This window comes from Panthera tigris, chromosome A1 (genome assembly GCF_018350195.1).
Source record: "Panthera tigris isolate Pti1 chromosome A1, P.tigris_Pti1_mat1.1, whole genome shotgun sequence".
Taxonomy (NCBI): domain Eukaryota; kingdom Metazoa; phylum Chordata; class Mammalia; order Carnivora; family Felidae; genus Panthera; species Panthera tigris.
Window position 1 is genome coordinate 208,736,146 of NC_056660.1, and position 18,614 is coordinate 208,754,759.

The 18,614-nt window shown below is 34.6% G+C and overlaps 1 long non-coding RNA gene across 1 annotated transcript; it reads right to left on the minus strand.

Annotated features, from left to right (window-relative positions):
• Positions 1 to 3,894: 3,894 nt before the first annotated feature.
• On the minus strand, positions 3,895 to 15,215 carry LOC122231827. Its single transcript, XR_006209082.1, has 3 exons — positions 15,076 to 15,215; positions 5,585 to 5,626; positions 3,895 to 4,224 (listed from the first exon to the last, which is right to left on the minus strand). It is a non-coding gene; the product is annotated as an uncharacterized LOC122231827 (long non-coding RNA).
• Between the last annotated feature and the right edge of the window lie 3,399 nt (positions 15,216 to 18,614).

The following is an 18,614-nucleotide window of genomic DNA, read 5'->3' on the forward strand; positions in this document are numbered from 1 at the left end:
GCTGTATAAATAAGATGAAAAGTAACTGTCAGAAAATAAGGATTATGTTACATACACTGGTATTTCTTAATAGGATTTAGACATTCCGATACAATTTACATCAGTTTCACTGGATTTCAGTATAAATTTCAGTATTCACAAATCTAAGAGCATTAATAAAAGTTTTTTTTCCAAACATATGATGCCAGCTCCCTTCAATTATAGATACTTAAGACCTAGTCTGGTTAAAACCTTAACACAAAATTTAGAAAAATAACATAAGAATCTCTAATTTGATTACTGAACCACAGCTTGTATCTCACCAAATATCACCAAATGCAATACATATCCTGTTGAACTAAGAAAGCAATTATATTACTAACCAGCAGAGGGAGCCGTCAGTCCTGAAAGGTAGGATTACAAAGACAGACCACATGACTTCCTGTTTGTTTGTTTGACTGTTTGGCAGCTGTTCTCTTTTTTAGTTTAGTCTAGGCAAAGCCAAGTAAAAGGATAGAAAGGCTACGAGATATGGATAGGGTGACAATTTTAACTGTCAAAATTACCTTGCATGAAGCCAACTGAAAGAAAACACTTCTGCTTCAATTAAGGACAACCCAGGGAGGAATGTGTGGCATAAAAGAGAATTCTTTAAAAACCAGGTATTGAAAGTTGAATAAGTAAAATACTTATTCAACAGTAAGATACTGATTTTCTTTCTAACACAGGTGATGAAACTAATGTGGATCAGAACAAAGCAATTAAGCAGAGGAAATTCAAGTAGAAATATGAAAGTGGAAATGTCTCCGTATTATAACCTAAGATGGAAAACCATAGAAAACATTACCTTAGGGCCACAATGAATTACAAGCCAGATGTAACAGTGAACCATTTCTTAATAAATCCATTTTTATCTAAAGCTGAAATTAGGCTCTAACTAGACACATTTTAAAATTGTAAAGTTGGTGCTGATAAGCAGATTGACCTTATATTAGATTTGCTTTGAAAATCGAAGAAGCAAGGAATAAATTTTTTTAAAAAAATGATTACAGCAAAATAATATAATGAGATAGTTTTTCACTTTAGAAAATAGAATTGTTTCCACTACCCTTTATAAAAACAACAAAAAGTGGTATCTGTTTTGTGACAGAAGTTTGGAGGAATATAGTTGCTAAATGGTTACTTGTACTGTCAGCTTATTTAGTATTTTCTAAGAACCTCAAAATGCCTGATACAGTGATTATTTGAAATAAAATTGTAAAAGCTGGGTGTTAGCTAACTGGATCAAAGTAAAAAACTTAAAAACCCAATTTTAGTCAAATAATTAAATAATGCTAGGTTAGCCGTTTACTAATTGCAAGGTTTGTGGAAACATACTGTCCGAAGCACAGAAGAACAATGGATTCAGGCAAATTTTGAATTTTTTTTTTTAACATTTATTCATTTTTGAGAGAGAGAGAGACAGAGCATGACGGGGTGAGGGGCAGAGAGAGAGGGAGACCCAGAATCAGAAGCAGACTCCAGGCTCTGAGCTGCCAGCTCAGACCCTGACGCGGGGCTGGAACTCATGGACTGGAGTTCCATGGCTCCATGGAGTTCCATGGCTGGATCATGCCCTGAGCCGAAGTCGGATGCTCAACCGACTGAGCCACCCAGGCACCCCCAGGCAAATTTTAGTTATAGGTACATTTACTTATGTGTGTATTCATTCCAAACGTGTACTTCTTGAATACTAACTCCAGAAGACATGGAGCATATATTCAATTATGAACTAGACAAAATTTTTGTTGAAAGATTTAATCTCATTAAAATATATAAGCAGAAATTTAATATGTAACCCATTGAATCCAAGGAAATGGTACTTAGAAGCAAATCATTTACTATTGAGCACTAGAAGGTAGGTTGTACACCTTATAGGTCAGTTCTTTTATAATGCTACATTACAATATACTGACATACGTATTGGCATCTGGTATCAAATCAGTTAATCGTGGCAATGATATCCAAGAAATAAAATTCATCTGATGGCAGCCTTAGAAACATTTTGATGCCAAAAAAAGCAATTCAATCGGTATTACTTCTAAGTATGTGCTGCTTTTATACACAAGTTGTGATAAATATAGGCTATTAGAATTATATAAACAGCCTGACCTTTCTAATTATATTTTAAATTTTGTTAATGTTCCCACCCATGAAAAAATACTATAAGGATCTTTTTAAAATTACATTAATAGGTGGCAGTAGCTTTGCCATGAACCATTTCTTTATTGATGAGAATAATGGGCTAATTCATCAAGTTCCAATAAAAACTATTAACTTTGTCACCAAAGTCAACATTATAAAAGTAAAATATGTAGTATAAGTTTTTCCTTTTTATATAGCTTTTATTCAATAGTCTAAGTCTCTGATTATAATAATAAAACCAAACAAAGCAAGGAAAGAAAATAGTTCATTCCTTGTCCTACTCCAGAGTAGAGAATGATGACAGATTAGTAAAAGCAAGAAAGCAACTTCCAGTGAACAAAATCAGGTTTAGTAAAGGATTTTGCTCTCCCTAAAAAATTAAATACAAAATTTTAGTCAGAGATTTATACCCATATGTGAATACTGTTTTCAATACTGCTCTTTATTTACACTTTTGAAATGTTTTATTTTCCCTTTGAAAAAACAGCACCAGAGTCCAAGTTGCTTTGATAGTCCTGTTTCTAATTTATTAACCTTCTTTCTGTCTTACACTGTTGAATTTTGTATCTTCTAAAGCACCTCTCTGGTACCACTTTCTCAGTGTTGGCTTTCTAATTCTACCATCAACATACAGTAACTTTCTCAAATATATTCAGATGGTTCTTCATGATCATGTCCATGAAAACTATGTAACTTCCGCCTGATTGAAGGGGAAATAACTTTCATTATGAATTTAGAAGAGCTATAGTAATACTTGATAATACTTCATATATACAAAAGTATTTTTAATTTGAAAACGTTATTCACATCTTACAGGCTTCCTGTAAAAATGTTGGAATATCTATTCTAGGAGCCTAGAATTGATAAAGATTTCACGTATAATCTTGTACTTACATGAAATCTTGTGAGCTTTAATTGTACCTACAACACTGCTGTGAAAACAGCAGAGTTGTGAAATCTGGCTCTTTAAGAAATGCTCACCAGAAAACTGATTTGAAACTATTCTATGATGTAATTATTATGTTCAATATAATAAAAGTATGACCTCTGAATAAATGAGTCTCTAATTCTATTTTTTTAAAGTTTATTTACTTTTGAGAGAGAGCAAGCACAAGTTGGGGAGCGGCAGAGGGAAAGGGAGAGAAAGAATCCCAAGCAGGCTCCGTGCTGTCAGTGCAGAGCCTGACACAGCGCTCAATCCCACGAACCATGAGATCATGACCTGAGCCAAAACCAAGAGTTGAACACTTAACCAACTGAGCTACCCAGGTGCCCCTCTCTATATTTTTAGAATATTGTATTCTAAGAGTATCAGAAGATAATGTGCTTCTTTTCTTTAGATTTAGTTTTAATTAAAATGAAATAGACTACCAGGAGGCATGTCTATTAGTCTTGGATTGTCAGGTGTTAATAAGTTCTGGGCAAGTCCAGAGCAGTGAGTGGATGGGTGGATACTTGTAGAGCTGCTGGGGCAATCAGGGCAAGCAAGCAAGGTCACATAGTCCTGTAAAGGGTCCGTAGTTCTCCCTTCTGTTCACTCTCCCTGACTCTCAATTCTGCTCAGGAGCCCAGGTTCCATCACAGGATACTATCAGTCTCACCATATAAATAAAGATTTTTACTTTTTTTTTTTTTTAACTGAAGTATAGTTGATATACAATGTCTTAAATTTTGAATTTATTTATCCAAAATTGGGGGATAAGTTGTTCTTCACTTATGAATGCACAACATTTTTATTATTATAAACTATAGATCATTCAACAAGCATGTGCCCAGCACCTATGTACTGTAAACAGTGAATACAAATGAGTAACCTGTCTCTTAGAACTAGCCCAGAGGAGGACTAAATCAAGTACATTTAAAAGAGTGAGATAAATGACCAGGAGTTGTATCAAAAATGCTATGAAAATAAGAAATAAATAAATAAAAAGTGCTTTGAAAGTACAAAAGATACCTGAAGTCTTGAGAAAAGCTTCACAGGATAGGTGAACTTTGAACATTAGTGAAGGATAAACAATCTTTCCAGGCAGGGAAAGACAGGAAGGATGGAAATCAACCATTCTAAAGAAAAAAAGGAAAACAGAAAAGGACAGATGCATGAAAGTTCCTTATATTTTATAATCTGAAAATTGGTTTGGTTAGAATGCAGATTTTGAAAGGAGGATGGGATCTGCTACTCTAGCATAAATTGGGTTTTGCCTCACACTTAACAGGTAAACAAAGAATCTTACATCCAAGATAATATAAAATTTGCATTTTAGAATAACTCTGCAAATTCACATTAAAAAGAAGTACCTACTACATTAGGAAAAAAACCCAAAGATAATACTTAGTGAAAGTGTGGTGAACCCAGAAGTTTCATGCAATTTAAAAATATGTATCCATATTTTTATTCATACTGCGTATTCATACTCTGACACAATACTTTCTCATCTGGACTCTTGATATAGCTATATTTTGTAATTTCAATTGAAACAGAAAGAAGCTTAGGCAACTGAATGAAGGAAGGCTGGAATGTGAATGAGGCTGGAGAAATATGAGTCAAAAAGAAAGCTAATGTAGTTGTTTAAGTGAGCTAATGTAGTTAGTTGTTTAAGTGGAAAGGAGGAGGTAAATTTAAAAGATAAAGTAGAATCTAGGACTTGTTGAATCAATGAAGATGTAAGGTAAGAGAAAGTGGGGAGGGGAGGGCTCAAATATTACCGATAATTCAGGTTTAGTTCTCTAGATGGACTCTCGTGTTATTAAATGAAATAGACCTACAGGAGAAAGTGTAGGCTGAGAGCAGAGAAAAGTACAAATAAGTCAGTTTGGGGTCAGTTAAATTTGACTTGCCTATTAGACTCCCTGTTAGAAATATCTGGTAGGCAGTTGAAAACATGTATAATACTTAGGAGACAGAGCTAGAGATAAAGATATGAGAGTCATCTTCATATAGATGATAGTTGAAGCCACAGAGTGGAAGCCAGGGAGAGTTATAAAATGAGAAGGAGCACTAAGAAAAAAGCAAGCTACCAAAGTTTGCTATGGTTTAATAATCTAGTACTTTCCCCCTAAAATATCTGAAAAGAACCCTTTTTATTTACAAGACATTTAGTTAAATATTATAACAAAAGCTTGGCTCTAAAATCAATAACCTATAAAATGTTACTTTATCTAATTCTGGAAGTTATTCAATTACTGTCTCACTTACTTTAAAAAAAAATTTTTTTTTTTTAATGTGTGTTCATTTTTGAGAAAGAGAGAAAGACACAGCATGAGCAGGGGACGCGCAGAGAGACACAATGCAAAGCAGGCTCCAAGCTCTGAGCTGTCAGCATAGAGCTGGACACGGGGCTCGAACTCAAGGCTGTGAGATGACAACCTGAGCCAAAATCGTACACTTAACTGACTGAGCCACCCAGGCACCCCTGTCTCTTACTTTTTACTTGAAAATGGGAGAGTAGTAGAACAGGTGGATTTCCTAAAAGAATAATAGAAAAGGTTAATGACATTTTATTTTTAAGCAGCAAATTCTTAACATTACATAATACTTACAACCCAGATCTAGAATGTTTAGTTATAGCTTTCAAACTTTCCAAGGAGTTTCTGTCCATATTAGTCCCAAGGTGCCACTCCAATCCAATCCACACTCCTACCTGACTGTTCTTGCTGCTTCATTTAAATCGTTCCTTTTTAACCCCCATTTATCTTACCACTCACCCTCTCATAATATCTATCCAGTCACCATCGGTTTGTAATGTTCCCACACATTTTTTTTAATTGTTATTTATTTTTGAGACAGAGAGAGACAGAGTGTGAGCAGGGAAGGGGCAGAGAGAGAGAGATTGAGGCACAAGTTCCAGGCTCTGGGCTGCCAGCAGAGAGCCCAACGCAGGGCTTGAACTCAGTGACTACGAGATCATAACCTGAGCCAAAGTCGGATGCTTAACCGACTGAGCTACCCAGGAGCGCCCCCCCTCCCACATTTTGATTCCTTTAAAAGTCAAGGGTAGGGGCACCTGGGTGGCTCAGTCAGTTAAGCGTCTGACTTTGGTTCAGACTTCGGCTCAGGTCATGATCTCGCAGCGGCTCGTGAGTTCGAGGCCCGCGTTGGGCTCTTGTTGACAGCTCGGAGCCTGGAGCCTGATTCAGATTCTGTGTCTCCCTCTCTCTCTCTGCCCCTCCCCCACTTGTGTGCGTGCTCTCTTTCTCTCTTTATCTCTCTCTCTCTCTCAAAAATAAATAAGCATTAAAAAAATTTTTTTTAAGTCAAGGATAGTATCACAGTTTTCATTATTCCTGTCACCTACTAGTAAGACAGAAACTAACATAGCATGGAACAAAAACTATGCAAAACATAACATATTCCAGAGATATCCATGTTTTTCAATAGTGAACCATAACTGTCAGAAATCTATGTCTATGGGCCACATACATTTTAAATCATAACAACAATGGAATTCTAGTCATTAAACTGTTCAAAAGTATTTGGTTTCATAGTGTCCAAATAGCTTAATCAGTTTTCATAAAAAGGTGCACAATTATGGGCCAATTACTAGTCTTCAATCAATTTTGAAAAATCGATGAAGATATTATTATACAACAGACCAACCTCTGCTCAAGAATGAAGGGCTGTTGGGGGCACCTGGGTGGCTCAGTCAGTTAATCTGATTCTTGATTTCACCTCAGGTTATGATCTCACAGTTTGTGAGTTCAAACCCCACATAGGGCTCCACGCTGACAGTGGGAAACCTGCTTAGGATTCTTTCTCTTTCCCTCTCTCTCTGCCCCTTCCCCACTTGAGCATGCTCTCTCTCTCTCTCTTACTTTCTCTCTCTCTCTCCCTTTCAAAATAAATAAAACTTAAAAAAAAAAGAATGAAGATCTGTGAAATCTGGTACTGGTACTGTGACATCTGGATGGCCACATACAAAAGAATGAAGCTGAACCCTAACTCTTCATACCATATGCAAAAATTAATTCCAAATGGATCAATAACCTAAATATAAGAGCAAAAACTATTAAATTCTTAGAAAAAAACATGGGAAACGATACACAGATATGACACCAAAAGCTCAAGCAACCAAAAATAAAAAAGAAATAAACTGGATTTCAAAATTAAAAACTCTTGTGCTGCAAAGGACACAAGAAAGAAAATGAAGAAAACCCCACAGAATGGGAAGAAAATTTGTAAATCATATATGTGATCCTTATCTAGGGATCTATATCTAGAATATATAAAGAAATCAAATAGTAAATCAATTAGTAAATCAAATAGTAAATCAATAGTAAAATAACAAATAGCCCAATTTAAAAATGAACAAAAGATCTAAGTACATATTTCTCCAGAGAAGAAATACAAATGGCCATTTACATACATATAAGCATGTATAAAGATGTTCAACATCATTAGTCACCAGAAACATGCAAATCAAAATCACAATACTCATACCCACTAGTTTGACTAGAACAAAAAAATCAGATAACAAGTATTGGTAAAGATGTAAAAATATTAGAACGCTCATACACTGCTGATAGGAATATAAAAGAGTATAGCCACTTTAGGAAACACTCTGGCAGCTCCTGAAATAATTAAATCATCTAGTTACCATATGACCCAACAATTCTACTCCTAGGTATATACCCAAGAAAAATGAAAATGTATGTCCACGCGGAAATTTGTAAACAAATGGTTACAATGGCATTATTCAGAATCACCAAAAAGTGCAAACAACCTAAATGTCCACCAACTGACAAATGTGTAAACAAAATGTATATTCCTACAATGGTACATTATCTGGCCATAAAAAGGAATGAAGTACCGACACATGCTGCAACATGAATGGATCCTGAAATCATTATGCTAAGCCAATCACAAAAGACCTCATATGATATGATTCTATTCATATGAAGTCCAGAATGGGGAAATCTACAGAGATATAAAGTAAATTAGCAGTTGTTTAAAGCTGGGAGTATGGGTGGTGAGTGCATGGGAGGGGTGATAGCTAAAGGTACCGGGTTTCTTTCTGTGGTAATGAAAAATCTTCTAAGACCGACTCTAGTAATGTTTGAGTGTATCTGTAAATACACTAAAAACCACTTGATTGTACACTTTAAATGAGTGAATTGTATGGTATATGAATTCTATCTCAGTAAAGCTGTTAAATGAAAAACAAAACAAGGACTCTATGTAAGCAGGGCACATCTCATATTTCACTCCAAGTTTACATTACTGAAAGTGGCCCTCAGATTCAATTTCCATGGTTTTAGGAAGAGAATATTACATTAACAGAGTTGGAAAACTCATATGTGACAAGAATTTGGCCACAGAGCCAGAAATTCTGGCATAGTAATGAGTGATGTATAGATTCATCTTCAATATCCTAGGAATACTATAGGTTCTTGGTAGGTATAGTTTGCCTTCAGCTCAATCAGTTCCTCTTAATTAGAGCCATTTTGACAAGGCAGATGCTTAAAACATTCAAACACATCATTCTAAAGTCAGCTGCAAAAACTTAAAGCATAATTCATGCTTATGAAAATTTGTGAATTTCTTCAGAAATCCTGACTTTATTTCTACCAAATAGCTTGGCAATTCTTCAAATTCTGTGATTCCATTTAGCACAAGGCAGTTCTGATATGGGACATGAATGCACACTCCATGTAATAACCACCCATTCCCCATGTTCTCACTTGAATATTAATAATTATAGCTCCTTCACCAACTCATCAGTTCTTTTACTTTTTCTATGCAGTCACAAGTTCAGTTTAGTCATGTACCTTGCTTGCGATACCAAACAGGAATTATAACCATGTTAGCTCAGGTTTGGGCTCTGTTACTGGCTGAACATTTATGCCCTCCCCTAAAATTCATGTATTGAAGCACTACTTCCCAATATTATGCTGTCAGGAGATAGAGCCTTTGAAAGGTAATTAGGTTTAGATGAAGTTATGAAGGTACAGCCCACATGATAGGATTAGTCCCCTTACAGAAGAGGAAGAGACACCAAAGACTCCTCTGCCATGTGAGGATACAGCAAGAAGGCAGCCATTTCAAGGCAGGAAGAGAGCCCTTACCAAGAACCAAATTGCTGGTACCATGCCTTGGACTTTCCAGCCTCCAGAACTGTGACAAATAAAGATTTGTTGTTTAACCCACCCAGTCTGTGGTATTTTGTTACAACAGCCCAAGATGGCTAAGACAGGTTCAGATAAAGTTGGGTCCCTTTTATTATCAAAATTTTTAGATCTGAAAGAGCATCAGTATAACTCTCTTCAAGTTTCTATAATCTAGCCACTTTACTGCATTAAAATAAACTCATTGCATTTAGAACAGCACAATGACAACAGTAACAACAAAACACTTAGAATAATCTTAACAAGAAATATGTGACATCTATATAAAAAATGTATGAAAGTTTTGTACTGAGAGCTATAAAAAATTTGGAAGAAGAGAATTGTCCTTAATTTATAGGTTTTTTTTTTACAACTTGAAAAAATGATTCTAAAATTCATATGGAATAATAGACAGAAACAAAGACATTTTATAAAAGAAGAGTTATTGGAGCATCTGGCTGGCTCAGTCAGTAGAGCATGTGACTCTTGACCTTGGGGTTGTGAGTTTGAGCCCCACCCAAAGCCTCTACTTTGGGCACAGAGCTTACTTCAAAAAAAAAGAGTTATTTGTAAAGAAAACTTGTCTCTCTAAATATTAAAACATATTATAAAACTAAAGTAATTGCAACACAATTGTCATAGAATTTACAGATATTTGGAAGAAATTCCAGTATGTCATAACCCAAAGGGGAGGGATAGAATATTTAACAAATGATGCTGGCAAATGGATTCTTGTAAATCCGGTTTTGTTCAAACCAGAAACCTAGAAATCTTAACACCTCTCTCCTTCATGTCCCCAGTACCCTGTTAATTCAATCACCAAATCCTGTTCATTTTGTCTTCAAATTATCTATCGAATCTGTCCACTTGTCTGTCTCCAGTGACAACTTAGCCGTAAGTTATCACTGGTAGCCAGAATTAGCTGCCATCATTTCTCACCTATTACTACAACAGCTTACTTACTGGCTTCTGGCACACACAAAGTCTCCCTCCAGTTTTTTCTCCTGCAGCCACAGTGATCTTTTGAAAACATAAATTTGATCATGTAAACCTCCTGCTTAAAACCCTTAAATGGTTCTCATTACTCTTAAGATAAAGATAAAAATTCTTAACATGGCGCAAGGCTCTGCATAGTGTGTCCTTGCCCACCTCTCTAATCTCATCTCACACTAATCTCTACCTTGCAGTTCATGCTCCAGACACTGGCTCTCTTCCCAGTGCTTAGGACAATACTATGCTTCCTGCTACCAAGGACTCCACAATTCCTTTCCTTCAGGGCTTGTACATCACTTTGCATTTGTACATTCTTTGGGGTGATTATTTGATTTATGTCTGTCTTTACCATCTAAACTGTAAGTTCCACTACAGTTGGGACCATGTCTGGTTTATTAGCACCTGACAGAATACATGCTTGATAAATATTCACTGAATGCATAACTGAATAAATGAATGAAAAATAAACTAGATTCCCATACTATATTCACTAAAATAAATTACAGATGAAATTAAAAATTTTAAATGTTAAAACAAAATAATTAATTTTGAAAAATTATAGATTACTTGGTTAAGTTAACAGAACTCAGGATGTGAACAAATTTTTTTAAACAAATACTGAAACAACACTGCTTAAAATATCAAAGAAAAATTTAAATGTCTTCCCGTTGAATGTTTGTTTTAAAAAAATATATTTTTTAATTTATAGTTTTTTAATATATAAATTAATATATAAGCATATATATTTATATATTAAATGTCTTTAAAGAACATTATAGAATAAGCACATAATAGACTGTAAAAATCATAGTGTGTATATATACACACATATATATATATACAATTCCAATTCTATAATTTAAAAATTGCTTAGAAAGAAGTATACCAAAAAGTTATCTCTGAAAGGTGACCTTAAAAGTAATTGATCTTCTTTTCCATACCTTCTTTTCTTTAACCCAAACTTTTCATTACTGACCAAGAACAACTAAACAAAGATACATACTTTTAATGTTATTAAAGAATTACTCTAAAATACTGAAATATTGCTGAGTACAGACAGATCATTTTATTAAACTTTCATGAAATGGAGAGTTTCCATGCTTTATTTTTTATTTCAAACTCAAAAGTGATTGAAAATGACCCAGTTCATTTTTATTAGACTAATAGGATTCTGAGGCTAAAATATAACCAAAAAATTCTTAAAACAGAAACTGAAGAAAATTTCAATTAATAACCAAAAATCTTAATTCAATAGTAATTTGAAGAATCCATCATAACAATTATGTTCATAACAGGACTGCAAAGATGTGAACCTATTAATACAACATTAATATATCATATCAATCAGTTAAATCAGAAAATACATATGATCATCTCAATAGATGCCCAAAATGTATTCAATATCCATCCCATGTAAGCTCTCTTGGAAAGCAAATCAGTGGGGATGGGAAATCATTCAACAACTAGTACTGTGAAAATTGGACATTTCCAAAAATTTATTTAGTGTCTCATTCATAATTCTACCTATTTTAAACAGGTAGAATTAAAAATCAAGCAGTATAAATTGTGAAGAGAATATGAGAGATTTACACCAAATTTGTGATTAAGGATTTCAAAGCTTAAAAAAGTAGAAAAACTTTTTAAAAGAAAGAATATGGAAAAGTTAAGTTATAATATTTACAACTATAGGCCCCAAATCCAACATTTCTTGGACTAATGATCAAATATAATCTAAATTTTAAGTAGAAAATTTGTCCTAGTGGTATAAGTTAAGCAGACTTTTATAATAAGTGACAAGTCAGAGACTTCCTTCAGTGGTTCCTTTGTAATTTGTGCAGGACTTAACATATATATATTAATATGTTAATATATTCTTAATATATTAAGAATATATTCTACTCTTTTTAAAAATGTACCTTTTCCTCCAACTACTCTTATAGTTGCATTAGCAACACAGTGCTTGGCTAGCACTCTATAAATATTTGTTGAATGAATGACCCACAAATGATCATATTTTAATTAAAAATTAAATGTTTCTGGATTTTTTCCCCCTTCTCCTACACTGTCAGGGCAAGGAATATCCTATAGCTTGGAATAAACCCCATGTCCCCAGTCCTTGGGAGAAACCCCATGGACTGTAAATTGGGATAAGACTTACCAAATTACACATTTTGGCAAGTCGCTAACTTTTTTTGTGAACAGGTTGATAATATGATGTTGTCTGTACCAAATCTATTTTAATATTAAGTTAATTACACTGAGTCACTATACCACTATTACCCAAATTATTTCACAGAACATTAGTTTTGCAAAATGATCCAGAGATAAAGAATTCTTTGGCCATATTTCCCTCTTGAAAATTCTGGATATCAACATATTGAATGTTCTGAAAAGTTCCTTAATAAAGAAATCTATTAAGTTTTGTTAAATCCAATGTTTTCAATCATGAAACCCTTTTATCATAAACCTCTATTACTGTCTTTAATATTAAAGTACTTTTCTGTGGAAAACCACATTACCTAATTCCAAACTGAAATAATTATGCAGACATTTTGGAAATGGAGTAAATAGACATTGTTTAAAGTTTGTTTCCTAACTAAACCAAATAGGCCCACCTGGTTAAAGCAGAACCAGTCTCTTAACCACATATTCTTAGAGCTTATGGGTTTTTGTTATATAATGTTTATTATATAAGTCAACACATGTTAACATTTAGCTTTATCTTTTCAATAATTTTAACAACTTAAACCTTATCTTTTAAAAGTAACTTATGCAAACATAAAGTAATTTATTCAGGTAAAATAAGATTTTTTTTTTTTTTTTAACGTTTATTTATTTTTGAGACAGAGAGAGGCAGAGCATGAACGGGGGAGGGTCAGAGAGAGAGAGGGAGACACAGAATCTGAAACAGGCTCCAGGCTCTGAGCTGTCAGCACAGAGCCCGACGCGGGGCTTGAACTCATGAACCGTGAGATCATGACCTGAGCCCAAGTCGGCCACTCAACCGACTGAGCCACCCAGGCGCCCCTAGGTAAAATAAGATTTAAAAAAAATCTTTAAGTGGCAGTTATGTATATGAAAGAAGAAAAGCAATATTGTAAGAATGGGTCAATTTTTAGCCTACTTTCATAAAACAGAAGCAAATATTACATCCTTAAATGTTATATTTTTATATCTAACCTTTATTGTTAATTTGAAATTTCATTTCTACGTGAAATAGAGAGTTTCATCAAGCACACACCTTAAACATTTAGATTTAAGTAATTAATTGATAAGACTTGGGATTACCATTTCCTAGTAACTCACTTAACTCTCTAAACTTTTGTTCCCTCATCTATAAAATTGTGGCCAATGAATATGGCTAAGGGTAAGAATTAAAGGAGATAACACTTGCAAAATTTTAGCACTATGCCTGGCATATAATCAATTTTAAATAAATGTTTGTGATTATTGGAGTCTCTCAAGTTTTGTTTCTATTAGGCAAATTACCCAAAATAACCCAGTTTTTGTATTTTTAAAATACTATCTAGCTCATAGAACTGATGTAGATATTTTGCAATGAAAAAAAAATATTTAAAAAAATTCCCTGGGTGCTTCAGAATTTAAAAATGCTTCCCCCCTCTGTAATTTCTCTCCTCTACCAAAAAATAAAGATTACCAGTTAACTTTTCACAGATTTTTCTGATACTTTCCATGTTACTACAATTATAAACCAAGAAACAACCTTGGCCTTACTAAGAAATGAATATGCTATGACTAAGGTACTATAAGATTGTATCAATTTCACTGATATATAAACTATTTGCAAATTATTAGCCCAAGTCATGGAGAATTTATGGCAAGGCAAAAATAAGCTGTGTAAGTCCTAATATGCAAATCATCATCACATAAAATAAAGACCCAGGCTATAATACAGCTACTTACACCCAAATTATCACAGAAATTGTATATGTACTACCACATTATTAGTTATTGCTTATTATATGCTCTAGGAAAAAAGTTACTAATATTCTTAAGGCTTTAATTGGTTTAAAAAAAAGATTTAAAAAAACCCTTCACATATCTTCAATTCTGTTTTGGTTAAAAGCAAAAGAAAAACTGATACAATCACAACATACTATTGTGGGACAGCAACCTAAATCCCATGTCTACATTTTTATTTTGGCTTTACCAGGAACTAGTAATGTGACCACTTTAAATGAATCTTTGTGGTTAAACGTTTCAACTTAAAACAGGGGAGATAACCTAAGTAACTGCTGAGGTCTTTTCACTTAGAGGCAGGATGCTGCTGTGGCTAAAGCATGGATTTAGTTGTCAGATCTGGACTCCTGACACTACAGTAATCTCTCCAAGTTTGTATCTTTGAGAAAATTACTTCCCACAACGAAAGTTCATTGGCTTTTTTTCCGCAGTGAAAAGTAAAGTCCCAGATAGGTGCTGAATAAAAGTATCACTCTGTCACATCTACATTTCCCCTTGTTCCTTGTAGAAACCTGGACTTTTCCTTTGGACTGAATTCAGCGAGTTACCAAAAATCTGGGCACGTAGATATTTTTCTATTTGTTTCAAGCATTAAAAGTCACAAAAATCAAATTGCATGTAATGTAATCACACATTTAATGAGTAACCTTCACTGAAAAGAATCCATTGGCACGAAACCGGGGCTGTGCTGGTAAATCCAAGACCTACAGTTTTCCTCCAACTGTACGCTCCAGCTCCTTGGGAGTCTAAAATATTTCGGGTGTTGAGTTTAACTGCTGATTCTATTTATAGTATTTGAGCACATCCCACGTGCCCTCCCAGCCCTGACCGTCTACACACCTGAGGGACGAGGTCCAGAGCAAGCCTTTCTATTTATTAGCTGTTGATAGTTCTGGGCAATTCAGGAACAGTGTCAGATGAGTGAGTGCTTGTATTCCTGAAAGGAGACGCAGTAACTCGGTCTGGCCGTCATCACAGAATTATCTAATTAGTAAGAAGGAGGAAAAACTGCGACGCCACTTATCGGAGCGGGAAGCCTCGGATTAAACCATTCCTCCTAGCGAGGTGCCATTTGGGAAAGAAAGAGGACACCAATTTCAAATTCTCACCTCAGATTCACAAGTCTGTTTATTTTAACTTATTCTATTGATTTCACCGGTGATAGTGAAGTTCTCCTATTCAATATGGGACTGAATAAGTTGTATTTGTAAGAAAATCCCACCCCCCCCCCCGCAGCCCCCCCCTCCCCGCACACCTTTCCGGGAAAATGTGAGTGTCCACTGGCCATCCATGTGGTCCAGGCTCAGCTCAGCCTGTGGCCCCGCGTGTGCCTCGCTGGCTGGACGTGCTTCTGTGTTTGGCTGGATGGGTGGCTGTGTGTATTGGGGAGGAGAGCAAGGGGCTGTAAATTACAGCCTAGAGAAGACAATTCTCTTGTTTCAAGTGTTAACTCCTTCTAATGGAGATTTTTAAAAATATAAATAATGAAAAAAGGAAGATATTTGAAAAGAATTGCATTGACATTATGATACTGAAAAGTACAATGAACCAGTTTTAGTATTTGATTTTTGCATAACTGCCAATGATATGAATCAAGTGGGTTTCTTTGAATACTTTTCTAAATAGAGTTAAAGTTTGTGAAAAGTAAAATGTGAAGTATATTTTTTCAAATGAGAATAACTATATTTTTCTGCCTTTAATTTTAATACATGATCATTCTTTTATTTATTAAAACAATTTTTTTAATGTTTATTTATTTTTGAGAGAGAGAGAGAGAGAGAGAAAGAGTGTGAGCAGGGGAAGGGGCAGAGAGAGAGGGAGACACAGAATCTGAAGCAGGCTTCAGGTTCCAAGCTGTCAGCACAGAGCCCATCGGGGGCACAAACTCACATTCCAGGAGATCATGACATGAGTTGAAGTCAGACACTCAACCCCAGGTGCCCCCATGACCATTCTTTTAAAAAGCAAAACAGGGGCGCCTGGCTGGTGCAGTGGGTTAAGCATCCGACTTCAGCTGGGGTCACCATCTCACAGTCTGTGAGTTCGAGCCCCGTGTCTGGCTCTGTGCTGACAGCTCAGAGCCTGGCGCCTGCTTCAGATTCTGTGTCTCCCTCTCTCTCTGCCCCTCCCCGGCTCATGCTCTGTCTCTCTCTGTCTCAAAAATAAATAGAAACATTAAAAAAATTAAAAAAAAAAAAGCAAAACAATGCACAAAGGCACAAGAGAAGAAAGTAAAATCACCTGAAATCTCACCATTCAGAGATAAGCACTACTAAAATTTTGTTGAACAATTTTCTAGTCATCTTATAATGTATACACACTGACACAGACACACATATACCATAAATTTACATAACTGGACATCCTATAAGCATACTGCTTTGTACACTGCTTTCTAATGAAATACTATGTTGTGTACATCTTATGTCATTTTATGACTGGATAGTATGGTTGAACAGTAAGTTGTTCAATCAACCCCTGTTGGAGGACAATTAAATTGCTTTCAGTTTTTTATAGCATATAACATTATAGAGAATATCCTTATATATAATCTTGGGTCCTTTTTGGGTTTTCTCCTTAAAATAAACTTCTAGAAGTGCAATTGCTGGAGCAAAAAAAATATATCCATTTTAAAAATTTCGTGTGTATTTTCAAACTGCCCTCCAGAAATAGATTTACAATCCCATCTAGTACAAGAGAATGTCCGTTTCTCAACACTCTCCATGTCAACGAGCATTATAAGTCCTTGCAAACTTTTATAATCTGGAAAGGTTTTTTTTCTTATTAGCTTTTTTGTATTTTGTATTATTAATTAAGCTGAATCTTTTCTTGTGTTTATTGTTCGTTTGCATTTCATCTGACATTTTCCATGTCATTTGCATATTTTTCTATTATGGCAACCATCTATCTGAATTATTTCTTTTTTTAAAATTATTTCTAAGAACTTCGTATATTAATTTAATCTCTTGTTTATATCAACAAATATAAGCATGTTTTTCTGAGTTATTTGCCCTGTGATTTTGCCTATGTGTATTACTTCAGACATAAAGTTACCAAATCTGTATTTTTATTACTCTTAATATTTGATTATAGAATTTAAAAGTATAAGAATACAAAGAATTATCAAGTAGATACTTTTCCTCAGATTGTCAGCTCCACCAGTTTCTGAGGTATGTCAGGGTGATTCATTTGGTTGACTTATCCTCTACCCTCCCAAAAGTACTTTTACAAAAGTCTACCCATCAAACTTTCATTACAATGTCATGACTTAACAACACTGTAACCAGAGAGTAACTCTCATCAGAGATAGCTCACGTACAATAAGTGACAGTTTTCACATTATTCAACCTTTCCCAGATATCTAGAACATTCACACAGACTCTAGTCTGCCCAAGGAAAGCATCCTACTCTGAAGCCCCCAGCCCCAGAAAAGCATACAAAAATCTAGACCCTGTCAATGTTTTAAATCCTGATAAACATCATGAAGTCTGTGTCTCAATACCTTAGGACATTAATAGTCACTGTCAACTGCTGCATTTTTAGATAACACCTCCATGAATACTGTTTAATGACAAGCTTTTTCCTTCTTTTAAGTTGTCATTAAAAAAAATTACAAAAGTGGGATGATTGGATCAAAGGATGTAAACATTTGTATAGCTCTAGTTACCTAGTACTATATTTTTATCCAAATGGACAATACCACTAAAATTGTTTTGTTTTTATTCCATTCCAACTATAATAGTTTGAGCGTTATTAACAATTATTTTTGTTAGTTTATTAAGTATAAGAGAAGTATATTGTAGTTTTAATTCATATTTCTTTGATTTTTCCACATGCCTTAGGTTTCCATTTTTGTTTGTGTATATTTTATATTGAGTTTAAAAAATCATGATTAAATTTCTCTTTATCTCTAGAGATTTAAAATAGGTAGGAAAAACCTGAAATAATTCCATTTTTAAAATAAAGAAAATGTACTGGTTTTGAGCAGAAAAAGAAATGAAAATACAAAACAATGCATTCTAACCACAATCCCTGGATTCACTTTCTGCTAATCTTTGAAGTCATTTCATGTGTTTAATCAAATTTAGAATTGGGCTTAAAATTTATTTTCCACATTGAAGCTAGAATTATCTTTTAGATATACAAGCTTAAAGCACTTAAAGTCCCCGATCTTAAACTTTGCTTCTCAGCCCTTGATCTGACCCCTGTCCACTCTTTGAATTTCAGTATGTGACCCTCACTCTCAATACGATCTATTAGTTCAGGAAATCTCTTGCCCTTGGCACCCACTACACTGTTCCTTCAGCCTAAAAGCTTTTCCTATACCCTCTTCACTAATGTATCTTCATTCTTTGGGGGACTCTTGGAATATTGTATGG